Genomic DNA, 13,565 nt, shown 5'->3' on the forward strand with positions numbered 1-13,565 from the left:
ATAGCAAAATATTCCTCAAGCATCTGCCTAGCATGGTGTTCCCAGCACATCTGGACCCTGCACTCCAGCTGTTAGACTCAGCRAGGGGAGCCTGCCATTTCATCCATTCTGCAAGTCCAGAAGGGAGTGAGAAGACAACAGTGGCAAAAGGAGAATGGGCTGAGCAGTGATGGGATAATCAAGGAAAACCTGAATGCAGAGGCTGAGGAAAATGGCTGAACTGACAGGAAAAGCCCAGTGCAAGGGTAGCTGGGAGGGCTGGAGTTTCCTAGTGCCAGACAAGTCACTTCATCTCTCTGTGATTTGGTCTATTGGTGACAGGCCAGCCTCTTTTGCAGCTGCACATCCTCTGAACTTGGCTAATCCAACGCCCCACACAATCCCTGGTGGAGAGGTGATCTCATGAGATATCAGAGACAGAGAGAGGAGGGGAAAGAAGTTGCTGAGACTGTTCTCTCTAYTAGCCTTAGAGGCTATGCTATGTCCAGGCTAAGTATCTCTACTTTGYTTGTATAGGGGATTTGGGACCATTTACTAAGCTCAGCTGTATACAGTTGCAAAAGGCCAGACTCTKCTGGTAGGGGCAGAGGTATAAAATGGAGTTTATCTTGATATATCAAGTTAGTTTGCATTTATAGGTTTGTAACTGAGACCAGGCATTAGTTTCACCCTGGARAAAGCCTCTTAAACCATCAGAAATGCTAGTCCTAAACACATCCACTGCAGCGACTGGGAGTGCAGGAAATAGGAGAGATGTTCAGGTGAAACATCTGCATGATGGAGCAGGGTCAGAGGCCATTTCCATGGCTAATGCAGTTGCTCCTGGAAGAAAGCCACCACCACCGAGTAACAGCAATGTGCAGAGCCAGGCCCCAGGGATATGCCTGCAGGCTGAGCAGGCTCTCATGCTTGTTAGCCAGGATGAGGCTAATGCTATAGCTATAACCACACGGGCCTTGGGAATGCCAAGTGTCCAAGYGTTCCCCTTGTTAGCAAAACCTGCACTGAGCTCCAGGCTACAGTGGCTAGCCTCTGCCAGAGGCACCGGAGCCAGCTAGCTCAGGGGCATCTGCGCCACACTGCAGTCACTGCGAGGCAGTTCACCTGCAGAAATCCCACTTGAGACCTCCACACTAGGCTCCCAGGTACCCACTGGATAATCCCACCAGCAAAATGAAAGTGAGCTGCAAAGAGACCTGCAGAGAGGGATGAGCTCAAYGCCCTGTTATCCTAGGCCTGGAGCAGGGAGGAGACACACTCTGGATGAGGCCATGGCTGCCCAGCCTTCTTCCAGCCCTGCAAAGTCCATGTCAGGCTTGTGGTTTTAGCCACAAGCCACAGCACAGCAAAATCTTTACCACAGTTGATCCCAGCCCATCAGCGTCATGCTGGGGGAACACCGCAGGGCAGAAGGATAGTCTCTGCCTCCAACCCCCAGAGGGGGAACACAGCAGGTGAATACACCCAACAGAGGATGTCCAGGGGTCTGCAGGCCAGTGCCTCACTSCTGAGGCATCCGTAAGGAAAGCTTTCTGGTGCACAGTGCCCTGGCTGCTCCCGAATGTCCCTTCCTTTCCTTTCCTCTGCTCAGCTTGAGGAAGGAGGCTCTGATCACATGCAGATGGTAGAGCACAGACATGAGGGCAGCTCTGCCACTTGGCCAAGCCTTCCAGCCACAGGAGCTCCATGGCCCTCAGGAGATCCTGCTCATCCCTGGGAGATGTCCGCAGCATCTCTGGAGCCCTGCCAGCCCAAAGAACGGAGCTGCACGTGGGACAGCTGAGGCAGGAGTGCTAGCAGGCTCTGAATGTGAGCCCCGTGCCGCTCGGCCGGCAGAGCGGCATGTCGGTGAACCACGCTGCCCTGTTCACTTTGGGCCTGCCTGCCGGAGCAGGGAGCCCCGCCATCTCTCCGCTGCAGGTCATGGTGTAGGCTGAGAGGAGCAGCACACAAGGGTCCTTCAAACTGCCCACCCAGAACAAGTGTTATGGTAAAAACCTCCCAGTAGCTGTGTTTTTATTTAGGCTGTTGGCTGTGCTGCATATTAAGGCCCAGTTGCAAGTACTGTGTTAAGACTTGGATGCACTTAATGAGCATTGATTTCCATGGCCTGATACAGTATTGCCTTTCAGCCAAGCTGTGAGAAACAAAAGCTCTTTCAGTGAGTTCACATGAACTGTCTTTCACTGCAGTTTCAGTGGAAAAGAATCAAGCTAAGAGACAATACCTTGCATTTCTTGGGGGCTAAGAGTGTGCATACTGACACTGATTACCAGTCAAGCATATATCACTGGTTTCGTCTCTGAAATGTGATTGATCTTCAGATACATTTGGTTGACCTGTTAATTGTCTGAGCACCCAACTTGTCAGCAGGTTGCCTGGTTAGTATAATCCTCCTCAGAAGGGTTTGCAACCATCTTAAAAACTAAAAATTKTATCTAATAACATATAAACCCCTGCTGAACCAACTCAGACTGGGATCTGTGTAAAATCATGGTGGCTTCTCTTTGAGGGATGCTCCTGCATATATTCTCATGGAAATTTCATGTGCAAGGCTTGCAGAAGCTTGGCTGTGAAATGCTAAGGGCAAACCTCACTCAGTATAAAAGAAAATAGGCAGCTTGGCAAACAGCAGCCTGCCTTCTTACAGAGTGGATGGCTTTCTCTGACATCTGATATAGCACAGGCCCTGATAAAGCCTTTTTTGTGGTTGAGGCATTGGTTGGTTGCAGGATAACACTCCTCAGGTAGCATCTCCATGCTCTAATAACAGTTCAGGCTACACTGTGGCCATCTCCTCTCTCTTCTTGGCAAACTATTTGCACAATGCTTGTAGAAATTCAGTTCCTTAGAGAACCCCCCCACTACACCTGACTGGCCGGTAGAGACAAAAGTTATAAAGAGGAGTGTGCAAGCATGTGAAGCCTCGGCTCCTCAGGAAAACTGCTATCTCAGTCCTCTCCATCTTCCCTAACCCCAGCACAGGAGATCCCTGCTGTCAGCCAAACACATGCATGTGGGGGGAAAAGGGACACACTCCTGCCCTGGTAACAGAGGCAATGGCATAGGCACTTACAGTGTAGGGGAAAAGGTTTGGGGTAAAACTGCATGAGTTCATCCTCCCAGCTAACCCACCCGTCACTGGGATTAAGCAGCAAAGGGCCAGCTGGCACCGAGCTGTGCTCTGCCTTGCCCCGGCACTGCTCACACTGCTCGGGATGCCTGGGTGGGAAGAGGATTTGTTCAGGGCACTGGATTACAGCACCAGTATGGCAAAGGCAGCCTTTTTTACGCTAAACTATGCTCTGAGCAGGAATGGCTGGAGCAGGTAAAAGTAGCAGCTTTGATTCAGCTGGACAAGAAGAGCCCCTCTGGAAACACGGAGCCCACACTAAGCTACTTGGCAAATCTCTTCCTATTTGGAAACAGGAGCTGTCTGCCAGGGTTAATAAAATACCCCAGTTGTTTAACTGGCAGAATGATGCCTCCTTTCATACTGTATATAAAGCTTGGCAAGACTTGGGAAAATACAGTGTGAAGACATGTATTATTATTGCAAGGTAACATTCCCTAATGGCGCAGAGGGAACATACTTTGGCTGCGAAGGAGGCAGCCGGTGCCATTTGAATCTCCACTCTCAAACGAAATTTCCAAGTGGCAAATATTAAAAAATTACTGTAACAGGTTTCCTTTGGCTTTTGGTCAGAACAAGGTGGAATTAGAAAGTGCAGCAAACTGCTGAAAACAATTTTTACATTACAAAAAGTACAAAGACGACTCCAACTGGGGAAGCCAGCTGAAAGGCAAGTGAAGGGGGAAATGTTCTGCGGAGCATACAAGGACACACTCGAAACTTCAAGGCATGTAGCAAATCCCTTAAAGAACCACCCAGCGCTTTCATCTGCAATCTGGGACTGTTTAGATTAGGATGAATGCAAACACAGTCTGGAGAGGAAACAAGGGGGTTACAGTGAGTCAAACTGGTGGCAACTGGAAACATAAATGCTCCATCACGGCTGTCAGAAATTACCAGCTGAGCTTTTCTGGGATGTCTGAGTGATTTTGACAGGGAGACATTGAAAGGAAGCAGACACCCAAATGTACCAGGTGATCTGTGAAATTGGCACTTTCATATTAAACAAGCAGTTCCTGTCACACTCTCCTTTTGCTCACTGGGGTATGGAGATGTTGAACTCAATATTTAGAAGTAGCATCTCCCTCAAAAGGAAAAATTTGTCTCTTCATAAGGCCCCCCATGCTGTCACAAGGGAACCCATCGCAGTGATTCACAAACAGAAGATCTCCCTCTTCCTTCCTCCCCAGCCTGAGGAGGAAGGATCAGATCAGCCCATCACTTTGAAAGCGGGTACCCAGACACATGAAGAGCTTTGGGAGGGAAAGCCAAGCCATCTGCAAAGGGGCCAGACCTGTGCCACAGCTGAGCCTAGGCTGTACAAACCATTACTGGAAGAGGGAAACACGGTACACCAATGGTTCAGGCTCCTGTACTGCAAAGCCCCTTGGAAAGGCAGATCTGATCGGAAAAGCAGAGCTCAATGAAAACAATTGCTGGCTTCTGGCACTGTCCCTTGTCCTCACTCTCCAGAAATGGAGTGTTTTACCTCCCCAGCATATGGCTGGCAGTGTTTTGCTCAACACCTGCATGACCAGAGATGCTAGGTACCCTCAACTGTGCTTAAGTCAGTGGGAGCTGGAGATGCTCAGAACCTCTGAGGTCTTCAACCACTGTGCTTGGGCGTAGGGAATCAGTGGCAAAGCTGCAAAGAGAGCCCGTTTCCCAAATGCTGTGCCTGGAGCAGCTCCAAAATTCACACTGCCCAGCCAAAGAGACAGAGAAGCAGATGTACGTCAGTGCCACAGGGACAGCCTGGCAGCTGGAGATACAAGCATGGGAGAAAATACTACTTGCAGGCCATGGCTGGAAGTTTTCAGTGAAAGTTTTTTTTCCCCCTTGGATTCACAAGCTGCCTCAGCCAACAGTGGGAACTCTGAGTGAACTGGGGAGTCAGTCCCACCCTCCCATGGATGTGTGATTTGTTAGTGAAACTCGCTGACATCTCTGTCACTGATCAGAAGCTACAAAGTTGTGAACAGGCTTAAGCTCTCTTAAACCACTGCTCTTGTTCTATTGTTTTAACACAGCCAAAATTGCTTTTCCAGTTCCCAGRAGACCCAGGACAGAACTGGCTGAGAAAGCATGTGTGAATACCTCTGAAAGGAAGATGTAAGCTCCTGTCAGATGGTATCTCGGTGCAGTGTCCAGATCTACCCTTTGAATGAAGCACCATTGCACTGCAATGCCCATACATAAGCAAAAAAAATTTCCTTGTGCAAACCTCAGAACATTTGCAGGGTTAGCTCTGTACCAACAACTTATGTGGGAAACCCAGCTTTTATTGCAAAAACAAGATTTATTCCAGTTCTTTGTTTGGTGTTTCCAAATGGCCATTCTGTTTCTTCTGTTTAACAGGTAAGTTGGGTGATTTCCCCAATGTCACACTGGAAACTGGAGCAAAGTCAAGAACCAAATTTAAAGACCTAAATCCAGATTTCTTTAAAGCTGTAATTCTTGATTCCTTGACTTCCCAGTGTTAAGAATGTTCTTTTAATATAGCTCTGCAGCAGACTCAGGTCTGCCAAATCCAAGGCAGAGACCTGTGTCTGAGCAAACAGATTCACCAATGCAGAGAGCCACTCTCCAGTGCATTCTCCCACACCATCGCATACCATCCCAACCTCCTCAGCCCGCCCTGTCAATGGGTGCCGCAAAGGGGAGCACTGCCTGAAGGTCCGTTGGACTTCTCTGTCCCAAAGCCAGCTCCCTTTCACACTGCTGCCGGGACACCCTGACTGCATCCTGCCGCCCCAGTCACAGACTCCTCAGTTGCCCTAAAGTGTTTTTTTTGGTTTTGTTTTGTTTTTTTAAATGGAGCAACTGGAGTCAGGGAGGAGTTATGAGGGTCCAGAACTGGCTCAGGACAGATAGTCGCATCATCAATCCAACTGTCACAACAACGAGCCTTCAGTAATCTATAATTTGTTATTTCTCAATGCATTCTAAATTGGCTCAACCTGGGAGAGTTTTCCTAAGGACACCATCTTCCAGAACAATCCCGTGGCTTCCTAGCATCCAAACAAAATGGCATTAAGAATTTTTGAACTAGGACAACACACTGCATTTTGTCCTAAGAAATTCCCCCCCCCCCCAAAAAAAAAAAACCTTCAATGTAGAAATTACAAAAAAACGGAGATGGGAGACATTCTTTCTTAGAATTCCATCCTGGAAAAACTCATCTCAAATGGGCAGCATCTGATATAGTATAAAGGACTCACCATAATGGGAGTTTTCAGGTCATGTTAAATGTAGGTGAGACTGCCACTGTAGCCTGTAATTAGAGAGGCCCGAATGGGATGAGAGATTTGCCAGAGAGAAGCAAGCTGCTGATCTGATCCAGAGGAACGCTATTAAGCCAATGTGAGCTGCCCAGGAGGGCTGCATTCTTCCACCCGACCACTACAGATTTCTCTTCTCTTCTGGCAGGGTCCTGCCATGTGTGCTTAAAAGGTACCATACACATCTCAGCAAGGAACTGGTCCCTTGAGTCGCAAACTGAAACAGCCTGTTGTGGGATATATTCTTTTTTTCTTTGGTTTCAGCTCCTTTTTGGAAGGCTGTCGAAACCTGCCACAGGTCCTAACTTGACTCTTCCTGGATGAAATCCACCTCTGTGAGATGTGCAGAGTCTGATTTCTAGACACAACAGAAAGTCCCTTTCACATCCTAAAAACAACACTCAAGCTGTGTCTAGTCCTGGCCCCGGCTCTTTACAGCAGAGATGACCTTTTGGTTTTGATAAGTGAACTCAGAACAGAACATTTCAAATCAACACTTCTGAATTCATCATGTCCCATATTTGCCTTAGAAACATTAAAGCAACACAAAAAGCCAACTGCTGCTAAGTTTTGGGGAGTTTTTAAGTATAAGTATGTATATAAAAGCAAATTCCTAAATGGTAAGACATTTAGAAACTAGCACTGACATTAATTATGAAACACTTTGGAGGATTTTTTGCCAAAAAACTCAGAATTCACAAGGAGGAGAAGGATATTTTGATCTGGGCTGGGACTCAGGACACCTGGACTCAATTCCTGGCCCTGTCACAGTCTCATTGTGTGGCCACTGGAAAAATCACTTTGTTTTCTCTGTGCCTGATTTTCCATTGTTTTAAATGAATAGCAATAATCATTCTCCCACTGGGTATCCATTTTGTTTATTTAGATGGCAGACAACTTGGGGACTGTAAGCACATGCAAGCCTGCAACACAAGGGTATTCTGATCTTTGGAGGGCTCTCAAAACACCATGTAAAACACTTATGGTAACAACCATCACTGAATAGAAATCAGCAAGGAAAAAATGACAACTGTAGAATCACATTCTCTAAGGTCCACTTATTCACGCTATTTAAACAAGATTGATAAAAAGCTTTAGAGATGTTCCAGCAAACACTGTATATTTCACACAAAAGGTCACACAAAATCATAACATCATCACAGAGAAACCCTGAAATACTCTATTTTGATCTTACCATGACAACGGCTAGAGCTGAGTGAAGAAGGGGAAAACAGTCTTTAAATAYTTCTGTGCTTTGATGCTGAAAATTACTTTTTTTGAGTTCAAATGTTAGAAGTGTTGCATTTCAAAGGAAAACGGGAAAACGATTTTTCAACAAACAAAACCTTAGACTAAAGGGTTTCAGCAAGTTGGAAATGCTCAGCTCCCTTACAATTAGGGAGAATGCTGGCGTGGACTTCAGTGGGACCAGGATTTCCAACCTGTAGTAATGACTTGCATTAGAAAGACCGTTTTAACTGGAGCATTAGAAGGGACTAAACACAGGCTGCTAAAAGGATTTGAGAGAGCACTGTCAAGATTTCGAGCATCACTATACAGTCAGTGCTGATTCACTGACTGCAGTTAAGAAAATCCCTTATGGAGCTTTCATGGGTGAGATGACAAAACATCTAACATAATGTTAACAGTCCATTCACCGTTCATTGTCATTCTGGTATTTAYGAAGCTGCACACCAGCCAACACACTCTACACCTGGCAACCTAATTTGTTCCTGTAACATCACTGTCACCTACTTGCCATGCTCAGGAAATAAATGCTGCCTGTCTCCTTGCTCTCCTAAGCAGCCCACTGGAACATGCCTACCTGCTGTTTGATTTTATCATCGCTTTGGCTGCCRCTCCCTTCAAAAAGAGGTAACAGTGAATCCCAGACAACACACCTAATCTCTAATGGCCATCTGAAAATAACTGAGACGGGCTCAGCTCCACGTGAGGGCAYGTGCTTTGAATTCACACTTGCACTCATTATTCACAGACAAATGAATCCTGATCAAAGCCCCTCTTGTGCCAGGTGCTCAACAAACATGTATAAATCCCTAGTCCGTTCCCTAGGGAATACGCCACGCAACAGCACTTGTGTTTTTAGCTATAATGACTGTAAACTTGCAGTCTTAAAGTTTGCTCTCTGGTGCTTGGCAATGGGGGTAATGAGCTGGAACCGACCTACTGCCAGGTTTGCGAAACAAGCACTGTGCAGTGTTAGAGTCTGCTCTGGCAGAGAGGTGGCAGGGGATGGTGGGCCATACCACCACTTTTCTTATGTTTCTTATGTGGCGGAATACTGCCATTTTTAAGGGAAAGCCGCTATATTCAGAATAGCTACTGGTACTAAGCGGCTCTCAGCTCACCCTGTACTTCCCCAGACAAAAAACAAGGATAAAAGAGATGCAATAGTCAAATTTTAGAAAGAACGGTCAGATTTTAGAAAGAATGTAGCCAATGCAATTTTGATTCTGACCGCTTGAGTCAGTACAGTACATGATGCAGATACAGTACATGATACAAAAAAACCCTCATACTATTTTTGACACCAAATCCCCTCTGCTTCCATCTTTCATTGAATGTACTATCATCTATGGGCAACCATCATGCGTTCTGTGTGACAGTCATAATCCAACCCGCTTCTATCTTAAGTCATGTTCAGCGCATAAAACACACTGAATTCAAACTTTTTTGGGGGTGGGAAGGAGGAAGAGTTAATCTTATACACTGGAAAATGTGGTAGATTCCTCAAACCCCCAGAATTTCTTGCTGTGACAATACTGTACCTACCTGCATGTAGCCTCAGTTTATTGCTGAATGCACGAGCCTAGCATAAAGTTTCTGAGAAAAAAATTAAAACTATTCAGTTAACCTAGAAACCAAAGTCTCAAACCTCCCAGCCAACAGGTGTTTTGATGGACAGGTACTGTTTTTTGGGGTTTTTTTTGTTTTTTTTTTTTAAACTTTTCCATAGTTCCATTGCTGATGTTGTATCAAGGGCTTAGCTGCGCTAGACTCTACAGGGGGAGGCAGGCTCTGGAACTGGAAAGCACAGATAACAAGGGAAATAAAAGGTTCAGTGTCACGAAGGATTAATCTCATTGTGTCTATTGTAGAACTTACTGACTAGGCGGGTAGAAGCAAGTAGCTATGAGATGGCTATAAATAGCATGTGACCTTGTCCCAGTAATGTAATATCGCAAATGGAGAAGGAAGAAGTTCTCTTGAGAAGTTAATCAGGAAGTTTTTCCCTCTGCTGATGGGATCACACATCTGTAGAAAGATGCCTGACCTCCCTGCACCCTTCAGTGCCAGCATAGCACCGCAAGGAGAGCTGGGCACTCACTGGCCCCAGGGAATAGCCACTCTGCTAGACCCACTCCCAAAACAGAAACTATTTGGAGAACTGGCACCGGGGAAACATCTCACGAGAAGGGAAAGTTGGGGTAGCAAAAAACCTCACATCCTTCCCAAAAGGCAATTTTTCAGTGCACAAACATATGCAAACTGGTAGGTACGTGGTCAAGAGAGCTGATTGAAGGCTGAATTAGTCTCCAGAAAGCGGCAAATGCTTGGAAATTTAAAATTGAACTGAACAAACCACTTAAACATTCTTTGCGGAACAAATTCATTCAGTTATCCGAGATAAATCAGATGTCCTAACAATTCCCTTACTTGTGGCATTTGAACTCTATTTTATGTAAGCATTCACATGTACACGCAGAATGGACCAACTGCATCCTCCTGCCTGAAAAGGCCCTTTTGCATTGAGGAAACATTTAGAGAAGGGTGGTGGAAAATGTCTTCCTTGGAAATACAACCATAATTCATGGAAGTTCACAGAAGACATTTTGCTGCCTCCTGCTCTGGCAGTCCTATTACCAGAGCAAGGAGGGAGAAATGGGCTGAAGGCCAGCTGGGAATGCACCGGGCAGCACAAAAAAGCACCACACAACACAAATGATCTTCCTGAGGTTCAGGTTAAGACCAGTGCAAGGGTGCTTTTAACTTAAACTGAGACAAATCAGTCTGGAATTTGAGAGCCAGATCTCTCTTCAGTCCCTCCCTTCCAACACGTCATTTCTTCCCTGACAAACTCTCCTTAAACTGTTCATGGACAGTTAAGAATGAAGATTTTCATATGTTTGTGGCTGTGTATTATACGCTTAAATGCACACATGGTATAATAAATACCACACATASAGCAAGTCATTATTCCTGGCAAGTGACTTGCTAAACCATCTCCCAGCGGGAAACCTTCCTGCACAAATCTCAAACACATTGATGCATCTTCGGATTCATCCTGGGAGCAGGCAGTGGGAAATGTGTTTGTGTTTACTGAGCCTTCAATATGACTGTTTGTGAAAAATGCTCCAAGTCAGATTTTCTCCTAAGAAAACACTCAGTTCTGTTTCACATATTCTGATGACAGCTAAGTTTTGTGTGAAACAGCATTTTAAATGAGGAAAAATTCCTAGAATATGCAGTGTGGGCTCTCCTGGCAAAAAAACCCTAGGACTGGATCTCTAAAATTTGAGTAACAARCCCCTTTTAGAGGGAATCTTCCCTCCATGCCAGTAAACAACAGAGATCACCCAAACAAAGAATCTGGCAGTACGTGGACTTCAGCACGCTACTCTGTGTAAGAAAAATCATTTATATMAGCTGATAGTTAGGCAATGGTCCCCCCTCCCTCCCAGCCTCCTGTTTAAAATGGTCATGCTGCAAACACGTCACTGCACTGCCAAAAAGTGGTAGTCTTGCTGCTGTYAAGGATGCAAAACATCCTGCACACCGGATCACAGGAAGACTGATCAGCTCCTCYGAGAGCTGTGCCAGGCTAGAAATGGGCTCTTTCTCTGTTTTAAAGGATGCTAGTGTAAACTGAAAGCCAAATAAGAGTTCCTTTTATAATTTCCATTAGAACAGGTGGGATGTATTCAGGCCTGAAGACTCTGTGCAGATTGGTTATCCATTGAAACTCCTATACCCCAGAGCCTTCCTCGGTCAGGCAATTACACACAAGCGAGGGGCCCTCGGAGGTAAGTAGTATGCGAGTAGCAATATTCTTAAAGACAAACAGCAACAAGCAGTGCTAAATTAAAAGGCAAGTATAAAACCAGGCAGGCATTCTCAAACAGAGGTTTTCTCATGCAGATCCTTTCTTCTGTTGTTATAGTATCCCTGTAGCACCCCCCTCCCCGTCACTGCACACCTGGGACAGTATCACTCAAAGATTAGTCTGCACATTTTAAGCTAATGAAACTGAGCAGCTGGAAACAAGCAGTACGTGACTAACCCCTCTTTGCAGACCACCAGCAAGAATCCCCACGGGCCACAGTGTGTTAGACAAATAATGAGCTTTAATCTGATATATTGACTGACAATAGGCAGAGAGACAGGAGGTCCCCTGGCAGAAATTCTAGGAAATACCTGAGAGGAAAGATGGCAATCGTGCTAAGCAAGCCAGCAGCAGTGAGGAGCTCTTTGTGCATGAACGAAGGAAGGGTCAAGGCTGGAATGTTTCGATCTGATAAAGGCCAAAATTGATTGCATGCTTTTGGGGGGCGGGGGAACCAAACCAAACAGGACCCGCAGTTAAAAGGGCTGGTGGTTGTGTCATGTAAGTGTGAGTCACCCAAAGAAGCAGACAGGGCACTCTGCAGCAGTGAAGATGCTACGGGAACATAACAATAGTCTACATTTCCACAAAGTCTTCCAACCTTAAAAACCCGAAGGCATTTGATTTGGGCCAGAAACAAAGCAAACTCCTTCACAGTGAGAGAACTGAAGCACAGTGATGACACAGAGATGGAATGGGAGACGTTTGGGAGAGGATCACTGCACAATGCCTTTGCAGTCTTCTGGGATCTAAGATCCGAGCAGAAATGAGACAGCCTTTGTCTCTAAAGTATAATCCACAACAGAGAGTCAACTGCAAGGAAAAACTCAACAGTGCTTATTCCAACACAGATGAAGGCCAGATAACACTGAGGCACATATATTTGTATCAAAAGACTTCTATCAGTAAAGGATTTTATTATAAAAGCGGCATCATGCAACCTCCTCTCTCAACAGGGGGACAAGAGTTATGCTCTTGTGACTGAACTGGTTAACAAATACTACACAAGTGATGGCGAATCACCAGGGTACTGTGCACAATAGGCCACTGCCATCCACGTGCCTAAAAGAATAGACCAAAGAAATTTACTCCGGAATACTTCTGCACATCTGTACCTCTGCCTGTATTTCACCGATACGCTGGCAAGAATGCAGCAACACAAGTCAGAGACCAGATCCAAAAATCAGCAGAACCTTCACATATTCCCGGCTTTCCAGATTCTGCACTTTTCCTGCTTTTATAAATCTTCCTTCTTTGAGGTCCATAGAACTGGAGCTTTCCAGTTCAGATATTACTTTTCTCTAGCATTCTGCCTCCTAGGCAGTAATCTAGGACGTTACAACTAGTTAAGCTGCTTTGGCTGATAACATCAAGTGCTGAAGCAGACTCCTAACCAAGCTGTTTCCACATTGATATCTCTCTAGAAATAACTACAGAACAGTTAAGAAAAACACAGCAGAAAAATCTGAGACAAACAGAAAAAACATTATAGCAGAAACTTTCCTCCCTTTCCAGGGTTTAGTGATGGCTCAGAACCTTTTAAAAGACCGAGACGTGATGAACTGTTGAATGTCCTTCAGGGGCCAAAGTTTGCTGTTAAAACGCATATGCTTGTCCGCTGTTACTCAACATCATCCAAACAGCTACACGTGCCCCTAGAAAATGCCTTTTTGAGAAAAAGTGCGGATTACTCATGACCATCTYGGAGTCAGAAAGCCACACTGAACTGGTGATAAAATGATACCTCTTTTATGCAGCCCTTTTCTTATGTAAACAGAGTTTTGTCAAGCAGCAGCCTAAGCCCTGTCCCAAGCCTGAAGTCTGCCTCTTCCCCACCTTCCACCCTAGCAATAGAAAGTTCATCTCCTACAGAAGGTACCGACTGACCCTAACAGTGATTCTGGTCAGTTTATTTTATTAATGCCACAGCATTTGCTTGAAAAGCAAAGAGTACATAGCCCTCAGGGTGGGCTGTGAACATCTGAGAAAGATGCTACTATCTCCCTGTGCAGTGAGCTGTGATGAG

General features: G+C 45.6%; 1 protein-coding gene across 1 annotated transcript in view; it reads right to left on the reverse strand.

The window, feature by feature from the left end:
* Positions 1-13,565, reverse strand: part of P3H2 (prolyl 3-hydroxylase 2) — an 86,574-nt gene that overhangs the window by 18,786 nt on the left and 54,223 nt on the right. The gene's annotated exons all lie outside the window — the stretch shown is intronic.

The sequence above is a fragment of the Apteryx rowi genome, unplaced genomic scaffold, assembly GCF_003343035.1.
Source record: "Apteryx rowi isolate R43461 unplaced genomic scaffold, aptRow1 scaffold_32, whole genome shotgun sequence".
Classification (NCBI taxonomy): domain Eukaryota; kingdom Metazoa; phylum Chordata; class Aves; order Apterygiformes; family Apterygidae; genus Apteryx; species Apteryx rowi.